The 19,659-nt window shown below is 35.6% G+C and overlaps 1 protein-coding gene across 2 annotated transcripts in view; it reads right to left on the minus strand.

The window, feature by feature from the left end:
- Positions 1 to 19,659, minus strand: part of LOC135221650 (transmembrane protein 151B-like) — a 252,687-nt gene that overhangs the window by 135,940 nt on the left and 97,088 nt on the right. For both annotated transcript variants that reach the window (XM_064259339.1, XM_064259340.1), the window contains exon 2: positions 18,600 to 18,622. The gene's annotated coding sequence lies outside the window, so the exon portion shown is untranslated. The remainder of the gene's footprint in view (positions 1 to 18,599; positions 18,623 to 19,659) is intronic.

Raw genomic sequence — 19,659 nt, forward strand, 5'->3', positions numbered from 1 at the left:
TAATTGTGTCGTTTACACGGGACTAAGGATCTCGCTCCACTCTAGTTAATAATATATCTATACACGCACACACACCCACACACACACACACACACACACACACACACACACACACACACACATATATATATATATATATATTGTTACAACTTTATTTATTTGTATTTGTTTTTGCTTGAGATGCGATGATCAACCAATAGATGGCGGTGTAGGTTGGATCAGGAAGTGTGATGTTTTTGTATTTATCCTCCTTGGTTTTCGATAAAGTGTAGTGTAAAGTCCTGTTATTTGATCCTTTCAAAAGTTTACTTGCTACTTAGTTTCGTACGTATCAGTGTGTCTCCTGGAATTGTAGTGACAATAAGTGGAATATACTAACTAATATGACGAAAGAGTGCAAAGTCATATTATTAATATGGGTAAAGTATTGATTCTCTTGTATTATTCTTCTATGTACGTGACTTAGGCCATCTGAAGTGTTTTCTCTGCATTAAGTGAGTACGAGTTATTTTAGTATTTTTTCGCTATAATGAGTTTATTTGACATATTATGTATTTCTTTGTGTAAAGAGTGTTAATACTCGGTTTATTACATCCCGTGATTTCTCTACTGTAAATGTTTATTGGGTTTCGGTAATGTTAAATTAATTATTAAAATAATATAATTATACTAATTTTTTAACGGTGTTTGAATAATTGCCCCTGGGTAAGCAAAATATTTACGTTTCCCTATCTAATAACTTAAGAGTATTAGAAGCAGATCGTAACAAGTGGGGGCCTGTCCGGGATTTGAACCCGGGACCTGAAGGTGTCAGTTTGGGAGAATATGCAACTAAGTTAAGAGAAAAACTTGAGTATTCACGTAAGTTCGCCCATCAACATTTGTTTAAAGCTCAGCATTCTATGAAGAAAAAAAACTTTGATAGTAAAGCAGAGAAGAGAGAATTTAAAGTAGGAGATAGAGTTTTGATGTTAACTCCTATGAAGAAAACCTTTGAAAGCAGATATGAAGGACCATTTACTGTGATGAGTAAGAATCAGAATGTATATGAAATATCTACTCCAGGTAAAAGGAGAGATCGGAAAAATAGTACATATAAACAGATTAAAACTTTATTCTGATAAGGAGAAAACTGAAGAAAGTATTGCCGTTGCTAGCTTGGTTCTTGTTGACAAGTCTTCTAATCAAGTATCTGATAACCATCTTATAAAAACAGATGTTAGATTATCCAATTCTGACACTATTAACCACCTGAAATCTAAACTACATCATTTAACCCCTCTTCAATTGCAGGATATAGAAAGGTTGTTGGAATCTTTCCCAGCGATTTGTGGAGACATACCAACACAAACTAGTCTTGTGGAAGTTGAGATACAGCTTAAGGTCGACTCAGTTCCAGTTAAGAGCGCTCCGTACCGAGTATCTCCATATAAGAAGACCATCATGAAAAAAGAGGTAGATTTCTTGCTAGAACATGGTTTGGCCGAAGCCAGCCATAGTCCATGGTCCTCTCCATGTGTACTAGTAGGAAAATCAGACGGTACATATCGGTTATGCACAGATTATCGTCAGGTAAACCAACTTACTGTTTTCTGATTGCTATCCGTTACCCAGAATTGACGATCTTATTGACATGGTAAGCTCATCGAAATTTATATCTCGAATAGATCTTCTTAAAGGTTACTATCAACTACCATTGTCAGAATCCTCAAAACCCATAACTGCGTTTGTAACCCCAAGTGGACTTTTTTCAATACAAAGTGTTACCTTTGGATTAAAGAATGCTACAGCTATATTTCAAAGGCTCATGAATGATGTTTTAAAGGATTTACCAAATGTTGCAGTATACTTGGATGACATTATTGTTTTTACAGATACTTGGGATAGCCACTTAGAGACGTTAGGAAGGTATTCGCTCGGTTGAAAGCTGCAAACCTTACCCTGAATTTGGCGAAGAGTGACTTGGTTATGCCCGAATTCAGTATCTTGGATACGTTGTTGGGAGTGGAGAAGTCGCACCCGTTAATGCCAAGGTGAACGCCATCTTAACAGTGAAGGAACCTACCTGTCGGAAGGAAGTTCAACGCTTCCTGGGGATGGTGGGATACTACAGAAGATTCTGCAAGAATTTCTCGGAACTTGTTTTTCCATTGACTGATCTGACAAGCAGCAAGAAAAAGTTCCAGTGGACTTCAGAGTGCCAGGAGGCATTCGACAAAGCTAAGACTTTGTTAGTCTCAAGCCCAATTCTCAAATCTCCTGATTTTGGAAGTCCGTTTATCCTTGAGGTGGATGCCAGTGAGATTGGAGCAGGAGCAGTTCTTCTGCAGAGAAGCCAAGATTCCTTATTACATCCAGTGATGTACAGCTCGCAAAAGTTTAAACCCCATCAGCGTAACTACTCTACGATAGAAAACGGAAGCTCTTAGTTTACTTTTGGCTTTGGAGAAGTTTGATACTTATCTTCATTCGTCCCCATACACTATTGAAGTGTATACTGATCATCAACCACTTACGTTCTTGCAGAGAATGAAGACTAAGAATAAGAGACTGACGAGATGGTGGTTATCTTTACAAGATTATGATCTACATGTGAGTCACATCAAGGGAAAGGATAATTTGCGTGCAGATTTTTTATCCAGGCATCCTGTAATGTAAAATGTTAAATATTTGTCCTTGGTATATTATGAATTGTAATTTTTGTTTATCCTCATTGGTTATAATGATGATTTTAAGGAGGGAGGTATGTTACAACTTTATTTATTTGTATTTGTTTTTGCTTGAGATGCGATGATCAACCAATAGATGGCGGTGTAGGTTGGATCAGGAAGTGTGATGTTTTTGTATTTATCCTCCTTGGTTTTCGATAAAGTGTAGTGTAAAGTCCTGTTATTTTGATCCTTTCAAAAGTTTACTTGGCTACTTAGTTTCGTACGTATCAGTGTGTCTCCTGGAATTGTAGTGACAATAAGTGGAATATACTAACTAATATGACGAAAGAGTGCAAAGTCATATTATTAATATGGGTAAAGTATTGATTCTCTTGTATTATTCTTCTATGTACGTGACTTAGCCATCTGAAGTGTTTTCTCTGCATTAAGTGAGTACGAGTTATTTTAGTATTTTTTCGCTATAATGAGTTTATTTGACATATTATGTATTTCTTTGTGTAAAGAGTGTTAATACTCGGTTTATTACATCCCGTGATTTCTCTACTGTAAATGTTTATTGGGTTTCGGTAATGTTAAATTAATTATTAAATAATAATAATTATACTAATTTTTAACGGTGTTTGAATAATTGCCTTGGGTAAGCAAAATATTTACGTTTCCCTATCTAATAACTTAAGAGTATTAGAAGCAGATCGTAACAATATATATATATATATATATATATATATATATATATATATATATATATATGTATATATATTGATCATATGTATGTATGCACGTATATGCGCGTGTGTAAATGGGCTTTAAGTTCTCCCGGAGAAAAATTATGTTGGATCTCATAAAAGCAAATACATTTTACATTCCTTCTTAAGGAAAATGGGCTATTCATTTTCAATTAGACAACGACCATTGTTTCATTTACAGTATAATAGCTCTTGCATACAAGAGTTTTCATTCCTTCTTATGTCTTGTTGGTGTAATGGCAATCTTTATTGATAGGTTTTCTTCGTCGTTTCTATATTGCAGAAAGGTAAACTTTTTCTTCTTTTCCTCATTAGCACAGAAGGGTTTCGTATTCTGGAGCATATTTCAAATTATGGGTCAGTCAAGAAGGTAAGAGTCTTACGTTACAAGTCCAGTATGTGTGTGTTAGCGCATACACGACCATGAATGACGCACATGGGTGAACACTTATGCACATACGCCATTTATGAAGCAATAACTCACGCACGCTATTAGCATGTCATAACACACAAATATCAAACATGCTTCGAAGGTAACAAACAGTGGAGAGAGAAAGCGCGAGAGGAATAGAAGGGGAAAGAAAGAGCTATTTTTGCATCGCATGAAAAAGCAACCTCATAAGAGATTTAAAGGTAATTAACGGCACGTTCCTCCCTCCCCCCCTCCCCCCTTCCCCCCTCCCCCCCTAACACCTCCCCCCTCCCCTTCCCCAAGAGTAATAATCTCTCCTTTTATTTGAACCCCCCCTCCGGCTATTTTTGGAACCAGATCACTCTTTGGCATCTCTCTCTCTCTCTCTCGGAAACCGACTCTTTTGTACGTATGCAAATTAATATTTTTTCACTTCCTTTTTTATGGTAACTGGACTTTTTTTGTTTTTGAAGTTATCCATTTTTCACTGTTTATGTGTTTTGCTTGTTTTTTACTTGTATTTTTACTTTCTCTGTTTCTCCTTGTTTATTTTGGGTCGATCTATCATAATAGCTATTATTTCATTTTTCATCACATACATTTACTCTTTAAATTACTTATGATCTACGTTTGCCTGGTTCTATTAGTCTTTCTATGCCAAAATGTGAAAATTACTTTTGACTAAATGTAATAAATTGAAAGCAAAATTATCGTCCTTTTTTGTTATTTTCCCATGTTTCATAAGTTTAGAGTGTTATGGCATTTTTTCGCATTTGTCCATGACAAAATTAATTTTACCACGAATTTTGTCACTAATTTTACCAACCACTGAAATCGTCTACAAGAGCGAATATTTAGTCTCTAGTTTTAGTACATCTGAACTTCCTTTCCTTACCTGGATTAGCTTAGATATGAAATTGTATGTTTACCCTCTTTGTGTGAGTAGTTATTTAGGTCTAAACTTTTAATCATGCTGGGAAAAGTAGTGTTTAAGGTGGTATTATTTTATTATTGTTTTTTTTTTTTTTTTTTTTTTTTTTTTTTTTTTTTGTTTTTTTTTTTTTTTTTTTTTTTTTTTTTTGTCTATCACAGTCCTCCAATTCGACTGTGGTGGTATTTATAGTGTGGGGTTCCGGGTTGCATCCTGCCTCCTTAGGAGTCCATCACTCTTCTTACTATGTGTGCCGTTTCTAGGATCACACTCTTCTGCATGAGTCCTGGAGCTACTTCAGCCTCTAGTTTTTCTAGGTTCCTTTTCAGGGATCTTGGGATCGTGCCTAGTGCTCCTATGATTATGGGTACGATTTCCACTGGCATATCCCATTATCCTTCTTATTCTATTTTTTTTCAGATCTTGATACTTATCCAATTTTTCCCTCTCTTTCTCTTCAACTCTGGTGTCCCATGGTATTGCGACATCAATGAGTGACACTCTTCTTGACTTTGTCAATCAACGTCACGTCTGGTCTGTTTGCACGTATCACCCTATCTGTTCTGATACCATAGTCCCAGAGGATCTTTGCCTGATCGTTTTCTATCACTCCTTCAGGTTGGTGCTCGTACCACTTATTACTGCAAGGTAGCTGATGTTTCTTGCACAGGCTCCAGTGGAGGGCTTTTGCCACTGAATCATGCCTCTTTTTGTACTGGTTCTGTGCAAGTGCCGGGCATTCACTTGCTATGTGGTTTATGGTTCACTTTTCGTATTGCACTTCCTACATATGGGAGAGATGTTATTTCCGTCTATCGTACTTTGAACATATCTGGTTCTTAGGGCCTGATCTTGTCCGCTGTTATCATTCCTTCAGTTTCCTTCTTTAGCTCTCCCCTCTGTAGCCATTGCCAATTGTCATCGTTGGCTAGTTCTTTAGTCTGTCTCATGTATTGTCCGTGCATTGGTTTGTTGTGCCAGTCCTCTGTTCTTCTGTCTTTCTTCCTGTCTCTGTATATTTCTGGGTCTTCGTCTGCTTTTATTAGTCCTTCTTCCCATGCACTCTTTAGCCACTCGTCTTCACTGGTTTTCAGATATTGCCCCAGTGCTCTGTTTTCGATGTTGACGCAGTCCTCTATACTTAGTAGTCCCTGTCCCTCCTTCCTTTCGTGTTATGTATAGTCTGTTCGTATTTGCTCTTGGGTGTAGTGCTTTGTGTATTGTCATATGTTTCCTGGTTTTCTGATCTATGCTGCGGAGTTCTGCCTTCGTCCAGTCCACTATTCCTGCACTGTATCTGATTACTGGCACTGCCCATGTGTTTTATGGCTTTTATCATATTTCCGGCGTTGAGTTTTGACTTGAGTATCGCCTTGAGTCTCTGCATATATTCTTTCCTGACCGTGTCCTTCATCTCTTGGTGTTTTATATCTCTCCTTCCATTATTCCCAGGTATTTGTATCCGGTCTCATCTATGTTTGATGTTGCTCCCATCTGTAGCTTTATCCCTTCAGTTTCTCGTTACTTTGCCTTTTTGTATGTTGACTAAGGCGCATTTTTTCTATTCCAAACTCCATCCTGATGTCGCCAGATACAATCCTTACAGTCTGGATTAGGGTATCTATTTCCTTGATGCTCTTACCATACAGCTTGATGTCGTCCATGAACATCAGATGGTTGATTTTGTTGCCTCTTTTCTTGAGTTGGTACCCGGCATCCATCTTCTGTAGTACTTTTGTCATGGGAATCATGGCTACTACGAAGAGTAGTGGGGACAGTGAGTCGCCCTGGAAGATCCCTCCCCTGATATTAACCCTGCTAGTCTTATTCCAGAGCTTGTAAGTATTGTATTCCAGTTGCGCATTGTATTTTTGTTTTAGGAAGCTGATGGTATTGTCCTCTGCCCCATATATTTTTCAGGCATTCTATTAGCCATGTGTGTGGTATCATGTCGAAGGCTTTCTTATAGTCTATCCATGCCATGCTTTAGGTTGGTTTTCCTTCTCCTACTGTTCTTCATTACCATTTTGTCTATCAGGAGCTGGTCTTTTGTTGCCCCTACACTTCCTTCTGCAGCCTTTCTGTTGGTGGGGGATGGTGTTTGTCTCCTCTAGGTAGTTGTATAGCCTTTCACTGATGATACCTGTTAGTAACTTCCACATTATTGGTAGGTCAGGTGATAGGCCTGTAGTTACTGGCTATATTTCCCTTACTCTTGTCTTATTATTATTATTATTATTATTATTATTATTATTATTATTATTATTATTATTATTATTATTATTTTATTATTATTACATTATTATTATTATTATTATTATTATTATTATTAAATTATTATTATTATTATTATTATTATTATTATATTCAGAGGATGAACCCGATTCATGTGGAAGAAACCCACAGGGGCCATTGATTTGAAATTCAAACCTCCAAAGGAAATGGAGTTCATCTGAAAGAAGTAACGGAAAGTAATAGGAAATACAGAAATTGGAGATCGGTTATCAGAAAAGGAAAACTATATTAACAAATAAATAGGTGAATAGATAAGAATGTTTGTAAATTATTAAAATACAAGGAGAGACAAATGAGAAAGATGATATTAAAAAGCCGATAGTAATAAAGTATTCAGAATAATAACAGCACTATGGAGAAAATGCATATAATATTAAATTGTCTAATATGTAAAAACAATTATTCTCTCGCTTCGTAACTCCATGAATTCGTAAGCAAATTAAAACAGAGTGGAATTATTCGAGACCACTGTTTTAACGTTAATGGCACCCCATTCCGCCGCGTGCATTCAGATGAAGGTATTTTTATATTTTTATTTCCAGAGGTGAGGGGGAACTGAATCTACCCATCACACCAGAGGCTGTGGTTGAACGCGCCCGGTTGAGTTCAATATGGTAAACGTACGCTCGACGTGACAGTTATCCCACAGAGCCTTCTGCATTACAATGTTTATTTTAGGAATATGCTGAAGGAGCGGTTGTGTAATTGAGAGAGAGAGAGAGAGAGAGAGAGAAGAAGAGAGAAAGAAACCACACGGATCTGTGAATACGTAATCCGGAAGAGAATCAGTGGTTTGGTGGCAGTTATAGAAATGAGCAGTGTGCATTAGTAATGTCCTCAAAGCAAAGTTGGGAATAGAGATTTCAGATTGGTGTTGTGTCCCAAAGCACAAGAATAATGAAATATTGTCGCAATATATATTATATATATATATATATATATATATATATGTATATATATATATATATATATATATATACATACATACATACATATATCTATATATATATATATACATATATATATATATGTAATGTATTGTTATATATATATATATATATACATACCCACACATACATACAACATATATATTTATATATATATATATATAATAGGTATATATATATATATATATAGATATATGGGTGTGTGTGTGTGGGTATTTATATGTTATGTATATATATTTTTATATATATATATATATATATATATATATATAATGTAGAGATGAGAGAGAGAGATAGAGAGAGAGAGAGAGAGAGAGAAGGAAGAAATCTGATATCTAAGATGCAATTGCTGTTATAATCTTTACACGGGAATCTAACCGTTAAGAATAATGGACTGACCAAGGCTTGGTACGCCGCAATGTTCATCATGAAGTGGTGTCATCGTTAAACGTTTCAGTTACTTTAGTAGTATTATTTTCGAGCTGAAGGAATTCCAAATACAATCTGGTAAGCAACCCTTTCCCAAATTTGCTGTGTGTGGAAATCAGTAAACCTCTTATGTCAAGCTTTGGAATTCCATTTTTGCCTCTATTTACCCAGTCTATTTCTGTTTCTTACAGCCATTAGGACTGAACAAAGAAAGTATGATCGCTTGGTAATCCCATCGGATTACGCTTTAGAACAATAGTTTTTATACGATTTTTTTATTTACTTAAATTTTATATAATTTTTATTTACTTAAATTTCATATAATATTTTTATTTACTTAAATTCAGGTTGCAATGATTTTGTAGAGAATTCGAAGGAGGCTCCTTTGTGCCTGTTCTCACTTAGCTGCCAAACGACCAAAAAATTGCCCCGTTGATTCAATCGGAAAACATCAAACATTTTCGTGTTTTACACAGACTAATTAATATGTTGATTTCTGCACGAGCAATTTTGGGCCGTAGATTAGCATTCATAAATTCCTAGTAATTATCCTTTGTTCAGTTGTGTACGTTGAACACTTACACGTTGGAACACGTATCACATGCAAGTAATAAAAATAAATTTGCTGCAAGATTCTTGTGCTGTCGTAAATTTCATTTTTAAGAATTATGTTTTCTTCTTTATGTTTTAAATATCCTTTAAATGTACTACATAAAGTTTATCCTTGAAAAGTTATGCTGAGCAATGTATTGTGCTTTAAAATTAATTATAACGTATGGCATTTCGAGAAATTGGATACTTTTTTTCCTCAAAAATATATTTTCTCCGTTGAAGATATTTGTAAACAGAAAAATTCGTCGGTCAGTCATCATTGTGTATGCAAAGGTTCCCCCTCTCCTATTTTGAGTTAAAAAAAAGAAGAGCATTATCAGGTTAGCGTTAGGCCTACCGTTAGGCCTGATATTGAGTTTGCCGGGGAATAGCCAATACGCATGCCCTATTTATAGCAAATATCATAGATAACGTGACAAACAATGCCATCGGGTGCAAACGATTGATCTCATTGCGCTTTCCTCGTTGTTTATGAGGTGCCGTCCCAATGGTAAAATTGGATTCCTCTGCTGCCAGTGGAACCGTTCGTTTTTAATTTAAAAAGATAAAAACGCTGTCCTATGGGATTAGATTCAAATATCTACGTCAAAGTTTAGTTATCTAATATGCAGATAATTCACTGTGAGAAATTTGTATGTGCTGTAGTTTCTAATAAATCCGTGTCATCATTTCTCTTTACTATTTTTGTAATGAAAATATGAATTTTGACAGTAATAAAGGGTTGACACGTTATCAAGCGATACTCGGTACATTTATCATACAACACTAAATTTGCTGGTTTAATTTTTGCATTGCATTTGAAATAATAATAATTAATAATAATAATAATAATAATAATAATAATAATAATAATAATAATATAATAATGTTCTTTGCTATGTCTCCGTTTACATAATTTGAATTGTAATAATATGAGTACCGTGCTAATTGTCCGTTAGCATTATAATAATAATAATGATAATAATAATAATAATAATAATAAAGTCTTATTGAAAGGTATTGTTGCTTCATCAGCATTAATCTTGTTAGGGTTCTTATCTGTCTTTCTTATTGTGGCCTTCTCGTTGTTACTTAAACAGGGCGAGTACGCTCCTATGGAAGTCATATTCGAGGCCGAAGGTAAAGTCAGTGAGTGAAATATGAGGTGTAGACACCGTATAGTTTATGCTTAGACTTCGTACATTAATGACATATGCTATAGGTTGAATGTCTAATATAATGATAATAATAATAATAATAATAATAATAATAATAATAATAATAATAATAATAATAATAATAATAATAATAATAATAGACTTTCAACACATGTCTGTCAATCATATACGACGTATAAAGATAAACTCTATGGTATCTACACCTCACATTTCACTTACTAATTTTACCTTCCGCCTCGAATATGACTTCCATATGTGCGTTACTCAACTCCGTAAACTTGAGTAAAAACAAAAAGGCCGCCTTAAGAAAGGTAGAGAAGAACCTCTACAAGATTAATGCTGATGAATCAGCAATAACTTTCAAAAAGACTTGTTGAAAAGAGGGTCTCCTATCGAATAATAATGATAATACGTTGTTTACTATTATTATCATTATTATTATTATTATTAATATTAGTAAACTTGTGGATTTGACGAAAAGTCGTCATTTACCATTATTTTTGTTATATGGAAGCAACTGCAATACTGTACAGTGTTATGAATAGCATTATGAAACTGTTTCATTAAAGGAAATCATAATATTGAACAGTACCAAAAATAATGGTGGTATACGACGTTTTTCTTATCCAGAAGTTTACTAATAATAATAATATTGCGTGTTCATACATTTAGCAAAATTATCCATACACTTAATAATAATAATAATAATAATAATAATAATAATAATAATAATAATAATAATAATACTTAGGAAGCAGACCCTCTCTCAAGCATACTTTATTAAAAGTAATGGCTACTTCAGCAACGTTACACTTGTAGAGATTCTTCTCTATCTTCCGAATAGCGGCTTTTTCCGTGCTACTTAGACAGGCTAGTAGAGCGCCTATGGAGGTCATCATCAAAAACAGTCAAAATTGGTGTATATACACCAATTCTGACTCTGTATTTGATCATGACCTCCATAGGCGCTCTACTAACCTGTCTAAGTAACACGGAAAAAGAAAAAGCCGCTATTTGAAAATAGAGAAGAATCTCTACAAGTGTAACGCTGCTGAAGTAGCCATTACTTTTGATAAAATAATAATAATAATAATAATAATAATAATAATAATAATACTAACTAATAATAATAATAATAATAATAATAATAATAATAATAATAATAATAATAATAATGAAAACTCACATCACAAACGTCACAATCTCAGGTGATCTTCAGATTAGCTCGCAGTGGTCTGGGCGAAGAGCTTTTGACCTTTGAGTGTGCAAATGTCCTTTTCACCAGGATATAATCCGAACGAAAGTCGCCAAAGGGAGGGTCTTGCTAACTTCAGGGATTTAATCGACTTGTCTGCTTGTCAGAAGGCAAAGGGAGGATCGGGCTAATGAATTTTTGCAGCTTTTAGACGCTAGCAATTTGCACGCCCTTTATGAGTTTGTGTGTGTGTGTGTGTGTATATGCATATGCAAATATCTGTATATACATATGCACATATATGTGTGTGTATTTATATAGTATGTATATATACTATATATATATATATATATATATATATATATATATATATATAATATATATATATATATATGCACACATCTTTATGTGTAGATATGTATATATAGGTGTGTATGTGTCTGTATATATGCACACATATGTATATGTATTTCTGTATATATATATATATATATATATATATATATATATATATATATATATCCGGCTTTTGTTTCAATCACTACATTCGGGATGAGGATGCTAGCACACGTCCTATTTCACCTTGGTTGCATCCTGTATAAATATTCCCCATTAATTCAAGTATCAGTATATATTTACCCATTTCCCTGTAAACATCCAATGGAGTATATGTGTTCGTATGCAATAATAGTTGTCAACATCATCACAGGTCATCTCAATTAATATTAAAAATTTTCTAACAGTTGCGAAACTACTTTCATTCAGATGTTTAGAAGATTCACAGCTGATTATCAATCAGATGATGCTGTTAGGACAATAGGGCAGTATTGTAGAAAATAGATTTTATTCATCTCTCTCTCTCTCTCTCTCTCTCTCTCTCTCTCTCTCTCTCTCTCTCTCTCTCTCTCTCTTATGCGCTGCTTATTATTTCACCTGTTTTTTCGTTTCTCTCTTCACTGATTTATCTTTATCTGTACCATTAGTTGTTTTTGGTGTTTTTATTCCTTATTCTTTTAATCTGTCTATTCTGTTTCTTCAGCTTATTCGTTCCTTTGTCGAATTTTCATAGGTCTCGTATTCTCCCTCTGCGTTTCCATCCTATTTATTTACTCCCCTGAAGTTCCTCCCGCTTTCTATTTCATCTTACCATTCATTCCCCCTTATCTGTCGATTTCTCTTACGACTGTTTCTCGCCCACTTTGTATTTCTGTCTGTTTACCCAACATGTCTGACGACACTTACCAACAGAACTCGGCTCAGGAAGCGAAGTTTCTAATGACCCGAGATACAAACTTGCAATCACGGATGACACTCGCCTCGGTTGGGTAGTTCGAATCCAGAGGTCCACATCGGTCATGTAATAGCCCTTCAGCATTCTTATAACGTATACGTGCTGCCATGTGGCAAGAACTTTTGCTGGCATAAGCCCAGATCAAGTTGAATCAACCGGTGTCGTGTGCCACGTAGTTGTTCTGTTATGATTTAGTAGGGATGAGGATTTTTGTTTTGTTATGAACACTGGATTACCACTGTCATTGACTACAGTGTAAATGACTGATGATTATGACAATATTATGGTAGTAATAATGTTAGTAAACAGCAGCATGAAAAATAATGATTTTTATGAAGAATGAAGAACAATCACGTTCTTTGAAGGTTATTATTATTATTATTATTATTATTATTATTATTATTATTATTATTATTATTATTATTATTATTATTATTATTATTATTGTTGTTGTTGGTTGGTTGTTGTTGGTTGTTGTTGTTGTTGTTGTTTTTATTATTATTAGTAATAGTAGCAAACAATATCCACAGAAATAATAATGACAGTAATGATGACTTTGAAGAAACAGTCATGTTCTTTGTATTATTATTATTATATTATTATTATTTTTTTTTTTGCTCATCACAGTCCTCCAATTCGACTGGGTGGTATTTATAGTGTGGAGTTCCGGGTTGCATCCTGCCTCCTTAGGAGGTCCATCACTGTATTACTAGTGTGCCGTTTCTAGATCACACTCTTCTGCATGAGTCCTGGAGCTACTTCAGCCTCTAGTTTTTCTAGATTCCTTTTCAGGGATCTTGGGATCGTGCCTAGTGCTCCTATGATTATGGGTACGATTTCCACTGGCTATCCCATATCCTTCTTATTTCTATTTTCAGATCTTGATACTTATCCATTTTTTCACTCTCTTTCCTCTTCAACTCTGGTGTCCCATGGTATTGCGACATCAATGAGTGATACTTTCTTCTTGACTTTGTCATCAACGTCACGTCTGGTCTGTTTGCACGTATCACCCTATCCGTTCTGATACCATATCCCAGAGGATCTTTGCCTGATCGTTTTCTTATCACTCCTCTTCAGGTTGGTGCTCGTACCACTTATTACTGCAAGGTAGCTGATGTTTCTTGCACAGGCTCCAGTGGAGGGCTTTTGCCACTGAATCATGCCTCTTTTTGTACTGGTTCTGTGCAAGTGCCGGACATTCACTTGCTATGTGGTTTTATGGTTTCATTTTTCGTATTGCACTTCCTACATATGGGGAAGAGATGTTATTTCCGTCTATCGTTAACTTTGAAAAATATTACTGGTTTGTTTAGGTTCCTGATTTTGCTTGTGCTGCTGTTATCATTCCTTCAGTTTCCTTCTTGAGCTCTCCCCTCTGTAGCCATTGCCAATGTCATCGCTGGCTAGTTCTTTAGTCTGTCTCATGTATTGTCCGTGCATTGGTTTGTTGTGCCAGTCCTCTGTTCTTTCTGTCTTTCTCCTATCTCTGTATATTTCTGGGTCTTCGTCTACTTTTATTAGTCCTTCTTCCCATGCACTCTTTAGCCACTCGTCTTCACTGGTTTTCAGATATTGCCCCAGTGCTCTGTTTTCGATGTTGACGCAGTCCTCTATACTTAGTAGTCCTCTCCCTCCTTCCTTTCGTGTTATGTATTATTATTATTATTATTATTATTATTATTATTATTATTATTATATTATTATTATTATTATTACTGATGGTAAATACATTCTATTTCTCTTATAGCAAAGCCTGATATTTTATTATAAATACTACTTGTACGTCTTTACGGGAAATGTTTACCTCGTTGTCATATGGAATAAAGCGAATGAAGAATAACCTCTGTCAGGTTTACTTCTCGGTCACTCACTACTTGACCATTCTGGCGTTTGTTGTGGTAATACTACCCTGCCATCTGTTGCTCGACGCGGGCAATTAATTCATCCCTGGGCCTGGGTCACGGAGGTCAAGTATTTGACATTACAAAATACGTAAAGCTTCAGGGTTTTATAGTGGTTTTCTAATAACATCAAGGTTTGGTAAGCAAGAAAAAGTTCTTATTTACCTTCAATAATAATAATAATAATAATAATAATAATAATAATAATAATAATAATAATAATAATAATAATAATAATAATAATAATAATAATAATAATAATAATAACAACTACCTAGAGGAACAAACACCACATCCCCCACCAACAGAAAGGCTGCAGAAGGAAGTGTAGGGGCACAAAAGACCAGCTCCTCATAGACAAAATGGTAATGAAGAACAGTAGGAGAAGGAAAACCAACCTAAGCATGGCATGGATAGACTATAAGAAAGCCTTCGACATGATACCACACACATGGCTAATAGAATGCCTGAGAATATATGGGGCAGAGGAAAATACCATCAGCTTCCTCAAAAATACAATGCGCAACTGGAATACAATACTTACAAGCTCTGGAATAAGACTAGCAGAAGGTTAATATCAGGAGAGGGATCTTCCAGGGCGACTCACTGTCCCCACTACTCTTCGTAGTAGCCATGATTCCCATGACAAAAGTACTACAGAAGATGGATGCCGGGTACCAACTCAAGAAAAAGAGGCAAAACGAATCAAACCATCTTGATGTTCATGGACGACATCAAACTGTATGGTAAGAGCATCAAGGAAATAGATACCCTAATCCAGACTGTAAGGATTGTATCTGGCGACATCAGGATGGAGTTTGGAATAGAAAAATGCGCCTTAGTCAACATACAAAAAGGCAAAGTAACGAGAACTGAATGGATAAAGCTACCAGATGGGAGCAACATCAAACACATAGATGAGACAGGATACAAATACCTGGGAATAATGGAAGGAGGAGATATACAACAGAGTGAAGGACACGATCAGGAAAGAATATATGCAGAGACTCAAGGCGATACTCAAGTCAAAACTCAACGCCGGAAATATGATTAAAAGCCATAAACACATGGGCCAGTGCCAGTAATCAGATACAAGCGCCAGGATAGTGGAATGGACGAAGGCAGAACTCCGCAGCATAGATCAGAAAACCAGGAAACATATGACAATACACAAAGCACTACACCCAAGAGCAAATACAGACAGACTATACATAACACGAAAGGAAGGAGGGACAGGACTACTAAGTATAGAGGACTGCGTCAACATCGAAAACAGAGCACTGGGGCAATATCTGAAAACCAGTGAAGACGAGTGGCTAAAGAGTGCATGGGAAGAAGGACTAATAAAAGCAGACGAAGACCCAGAAATATACAGAGACAGGAGAAAGACAGAAAGAACAGAGGACTGGCACAACAAACCAATGCATGGACAATACATGAGACAGACTAAAGAACTAGCCAGCGATGACAATTGGCAATGGGCTACAGAGGGGAGAGCTAAAGAAGGAAACTGAAGGAATGATAACAGCGGCACAAGATCAGGCCCTAAGAACCAGATATGTTCAAAGTACGATAGATGGAAATAACATCTCTCCCATATGTAGGAAGTGCAATACGAAAAGTGAAACCATAAACCACATAGCAAGTGAATGCCCGGCACTTGCACAGAACCAGTACAAAAAGAGGCATGATTCAGTAGCAAAAGCCCTCCACTGGAGCCTGTGCAAGAAACATCAGCTACCTTGCAGTAATAAGTGGTACGAGCACCAACCTGAAGGAGTGATAGAAACGATCAGGCAAAGATCCTCTGGGACTATGGTATCAGAACGGATAGGGTGATACGTGCAACAGACCAGACGTGACGTTGATTGACAAGGTCAAGAAGAAAGTATCACTCATTGATGTCGCAATACCATGGGACACCAGAGTTGAAGAGAAAGAGAGGGAAAAATTGGATAAGTATCAAGATCTGAAAATAGAAATAAGAAGGATATGGGATATTGCCAGTGGAAATCGTACCCATAATCATAGGAGCACTAGGCACGATCCCAAGTCCCTGAAAAGGAATCTAGAAAAACTAGAGGCTGAAGTAGCTCCGGGCCTCATGCAGAAGAGTGTGATCCTAGAAACGGCACACATAGTAAGAAGAGTGATGGACTCCTAAGGAGGCAGGATGCAACCCGGAACCCCACACTATAAATACCACCCAGTCGAATTGGAGGACTGTGATAGAGCAAAAAAAAAAAAAAAAAAAAAATAATAATAATAATAAAATAATAATAATAATAATAATAAGTAGGTAGGAGACCATATTTTAATCATGTAGTATTGAAAGTGATTGGTGAATAATAATGATAAATATTCCCTTAGTCCACACGACCTCTCTTCTTTTGGAGGGGGTGGGGCTGTATGGTCTTCTTGTGACCCATTAGCCCACATACACACACAGAATTTGGAAGGTGTTTTTGAGGGCTTTAACAAGTATTAGAGGATTTAATAATAATAATGTTACTAATAATTAAATTTATTTTTATTTAGAACTTACTTCAGCGAAAATAGTTGCAGCTTGCAGCTCAGCTGGGACGATATTACAGCGACATGTGATATATTATTCAGGTAATGTCGCCATTAATTATTTAATGCAAACCTGCGTTTTATGCAATAAATTATACGTAATCTAATGTCGCAATTATGTTTTAATACAACAGTCTGTTACTCAACTGATCAATTTTAGTTTATGTCCTTGGTTTACGTTAAACAGAGAAGAAACATCTAACGGTGACATTTTATTTAAAACTAATAAAGAAGTAAATAAATATTCCCCCAACCTAGTCGACACGACCTCTCGTCCGAATGTATATTTTCAAATTAACTCTCTCTCTCTCTCTCTCTCTCTCTCTCTCTCTCTCTCTCTCTCTCTCTCTCTCTCTCTCTCTCTCAGTTTGTACTTCACATTTGTATTCCCATGAAATATTTTGTTATTGCACGAGGATAGTTTCGAATTTCAAATAAACTCTTGCATATTATTGGAAGTTTAGGGTTGGAATATCAAAGGGCGGTGGTATGCAGCCTTGGGTCATTCGATGTCAACTTTAATGAGCGAATAAACTCATATTACGTCATCGGAAATCTTCGGCTAATTACAACTAATTACGGCTTGGAAATTAATGATCTCTCTCTCTCTCTCTCTCTCTCTCTCTCTCTCTCTCTCTCTCTCTCTCTCTCTATCTATCTATCTATCTGCGGAGCGGAAAACCTTTAATATCCTTCACAAAATATTTTTTTTCCGTAGTACCTTCGCTAAGGAAACCCATGTTATGTGTGTGTGTGTGTGTGTGTGTGTGTGTGTGCGTGCGTGTGTGTGTGTGTGTGTTAGCTGGATTTTGTGACAACCAAAAAACAGACTTTTCGAAAACCCTTTCGTTCTCTTTACCTGTATAGTAATTATTCATTTTCCCTACGTAGCACTCACGTAATCAAAGCCTTTTGCCACTACGACATTTATTTTGATGATGCAGTAACTCCCCCTCATTTTTCTTTTCCCTTTACTTCATTTGAAATAGCCATTCATCCAACTATTACTGCAATTAGTACTATTACTAGCCATCAAATCATTATTCCCTTGAATAACCTTATGGTTTTCAGTGTCCCCAATGAAACTGCATTTTTTCAACGTATCCATTCACATATTTTCATCGGCCTTGTCTTCAAAGGTTTAGCTTTTACTTGTGACGATAATTCCTGCTATAATTTCGTGTATATATATATATATATATATATATATATATATATATATATATATATGTATATATATTATATATATATGTGTGTGTATTTATTTATTCATTTGTTTATTAGTTATATGTATATATACACATATATACTGAAGATAGCTGTGAAGTTTTTGGCATTTAGGGTTCCCTGAAAGGATTCATATCAACAGAAATTTGAATAATATTTGTAATCAAAAGACAACATAACTATACAGGAGATGAGTGAAACACTTACGACATCACACTGACGGTGTTGTTCTGCAAATAGATAAGAAAACTTTATTAGAAAACTTTTTTTTTAAAAGTTGCAATCGTCCCAATGACGATATTAACGAAATACAAGATATCATCCGGTATCAAAACATGGCACAATAAACCCATCGATGAAGATTGTTACATTGTCCAACGTCCCTCTTATAAGAATAAAATAGATAGATAGAAGGTTATGGAACAAACACTTCAAAAGCAAGCAGACATCAGTCAAGACCTCAACACAATATCGTAAGTCCGATCTCAGTTGAAACGTGAAACAGGCGCCATAAGCCGATCGGATCTGGATTAAGGAGATAAAGCAATGACTCGTGGGGTGACAACGTATAATGGTTATGTTCCTTTCGCCGTTGTTCTTGAGGATGAAGGGAAACTAGGGGAGTGATGGAATAAAGAGATGAATGAATCTCTCAGTTATTAGATGGGGCCACGAAAATGCAAAAGTGGTTTCAGTTTATATATATATATATATATATATATATATATATATATATATATATATATATATATATATATATAAGAGTAGAAATATAATAATTTTCCTGAAATCACATACGCATCTTTGTAGCGCCACATAGTGACTGAAAACCTCTCCATCCCTCCATTTCTTTCTAGTTTCATTTCGTCCTGTATATATAAGGGTATCTGGTAAAAGAAAGGCAAGGAGAGAGTGAGGGAAAGAGAAAGAGAAATGAGGTGACTCTCTCAAGACCAATAAACTGTCCCTTTTAAAGCCTTTTCCCATCTTGTGGTGTTTTTCCCCTAGGCATTTCCTGGCCGCCATTAGGAAGAGAGAGAATAAAAAAAAGAATGGACATGAATACAGAAGCACCTCTCTCTCTCTCTCTCTCTCTCTCTCTCTCTCTCTCTCTCTCTCTCTCTCTCTCTGATATCGAGGTTTACCTACGGATAGCTTATTCGACATTCCTCTGTAATGTAAGGAGAGGGGTAAAAAGAATGAACATGAATACAGTTGTAACCTTCTCTCTCTCTCTCTCTCTCTCTCTCTCTCTCTCTCTCTCTCT

The sequence above is a fragment of the Macrobrachium nipponense genome, chromosome 3 (assembly GCF_015104395.2).
Source record: "Macrobrachium nipponense isolate FS-2020 chromosome 3, ASM1510439v2, whole genome shotgun sequence".
Classification (NCBI taxonomy): Eukaryota; Metazoa; Arthropoda; class Malacostraca; order Decapoda; family Palaemonidae; genus Macrobrachium; species Macrobrachium nipponense.